Here is a 2,363-nt window from a genome sequence, read left to right as displayed (position 1 = left end):
AGAGCTCACTTGTGGCAATGGACGAAAGGTCGACGACCAGATAAACATTTTCTGCAGTTTGGTGGATATCCTTGTAGCCATATAACTAAATTAACCAAATATTACAAGCTATGCGTTTCTTTTTTTGAACAGTATAGATGGGGAATCGAAACGAGGGTCGTCGTGTAAGTGTGTGTGTCTGTGTGTGTGTATGTGTAGAGCGATTCAGAGAAAACTACTTGACCGATCTTCATGAAACTTTACATGAGAGTTCTTGGGTATGATATCTCCAGACTTGTTTTCATTTTTTGATAAATGTCTTTGATGACGTCATATCCTGCTTTTTGTGAAAGTTGAGGCCCCACTGACACGCCTTATTTTCAACCAAATTGGTTGAAATTTTGGTCAAGCAATCTTTGACAAAGTCCGGACTATGGGATTGCATTTCAGCTCAAAAGCTTAAACAATAGTGAATTAGTTTGCTCATTAAAGTTGTCATCAAAATCGATTTTTCGCAAACAGGTTTTAAATTGATTGCATCGTTATCTTCATCAAATTCCAATTCTGAAAATATATGCATATGTAATGTTTACTCTTAAGATGTGATCACAATTAACGAAAATAGATTAATTAGTACCACGATTAAAATTTAAGAAATCGATCCAAAAATTATTTCATCTTACTCTTTATCATTTCCTGATTCTCAAAACATATAGATATGATATGCTGTATTCAAACAAAAGATTACAAAGTTAAAAAGAATACAGAAAAGCACGCTTTCCTGCTGACCGCAATACGCTATTGCGCTATACTGGCTCGTCAATTTCATTTTGTGTTGCACGAGAAAAGTGAGCGATTTTCTTGCCGCGGGAATTGACGAAGCTGTTATGTCTTGGTGAAAAATGCAGTGCGTTCAGTTTCATTCTGAATAAATGTTGTAATTTCGCCTTACGCGACTTGTTAAATATTGCACTTGCATGTTGACCAGGAATTTGTCTATGTAAAAACATACATATTAAGTCCATAAAATGTCATTCTAACCTGCCATAATGCGTGCAAAAGACTTTCAAAACTAGCGGGTGTACTTCTTTCATGAACTCTCACAGTTTGTGTTTAAGAGTTATCTCCCAAAAGTTACTTGTTACAAGAAGCCCGATGATTACACGTTTCCCTGACTGGTACTTAATGAGATTGTGCCTAATCATACGTCCTTGGGGAAAATTGACATTATCCAGAAAAGTAAAAACGGCATTACGTAACAACCTCTGAAAAGCAATGCCTGATGACGCTCTTATGTGCTTCAGTCAAACAAACTTTTTACTTGCCGTTTTACACCTTCCAATTACCTGATGATTCACTCAGTAATACTCACTCTGATGCGTGCGGTTAAGCTGATATAGCAATTGTTTGCAACATAGTGCTTTTTTCTGCAATATACTTTCAACATAATTATCTGGGCTACGTTGCCTTAAGATTGCGTATAGCTGCTGTCACTTTTAGGTTAGGGTTAGGGTAAGGGTTAGGAGTACCGACTGTGCATTACAATCGGGATAAAAGCCTTCACACAAAAGTTGCACATTGGGGTTGCACAATTATAGAGTACTTCCCTTGAACGGTTTACCCAAATTACCTATTATATTTTAGTAACATCGGCTTTTGGGGACAGCCCAAAGGGTGCTGTATTACCGCGCATCGACTGCACGTACTGGTTGTTGATTTCTTCTATTTGATGAACTTCTGGTGATTGCTATATATCATTCCACCGTCGTTTGCCAGCCGTGACCAAGTGACCCATTTGTCCTCCTTGCCTTTGAGGTAGTACCGTTTTAAAGAACACCTAGCGCAATCACTGCTTGAGATGGCATGAAGTACACTGAGCACATCAGTGGTATAGCCCAGATGTTAAACAGCAGTTTTTGGGTCAGAAAGATACGTGTATTTAAAGATCAGTCTTTCTTCTGCTCAAAAATGTGTTTCTTGGATCTGAGCAATATTTGGGTATGACGTCACAGGTCCGTGACCACGCCTACCCTCAAAAATGGCGTTTTTTACGGCATGATTCACTTTCAACCGTCGAAACGGCGACTTAAACTGAATGATATTTTACATTTTTTACATAAACAAAAATATTTGGTGTCTTACCTAACAGTTCATACACGTTGTGTACAAATCTGCCGCGCAGTCAGGCTGATCCAGCGTGTAAAGGAGAGCGACCACAATCCTGGAAAACGGCAAAACATCCTGGGTTTTTATGGTGTTTTTGCTGGGTAGCCGCAGTTGATATGCAATAAATCTAAAAAATACCGTCAAGAAACGCCATTTTTGAGGGTAGGCGTGGTCAAGGACCTGTGATGTCATACCAAAATATTACTCAGATCCAAGAA

Source organism: Littorina saxatilis, linkage group LG1 (genome assembly GCF_037325665.1).
Source record: "Littorina saxatilis isolate snail1 linkage group LG1, US_GU_Lsax_2.0, whole genome shotgun sequence".
NCBI classification, from domain to species: domain Eukaryota; kingdom Metazoa; phylum Mollusca; class Gastropoda; order Littorinimorpha; family Littorinidae; genus Littorina; species Littorina saxatilis.
This window is presented reverse-complemented; position numbering follows the sequence as displayed.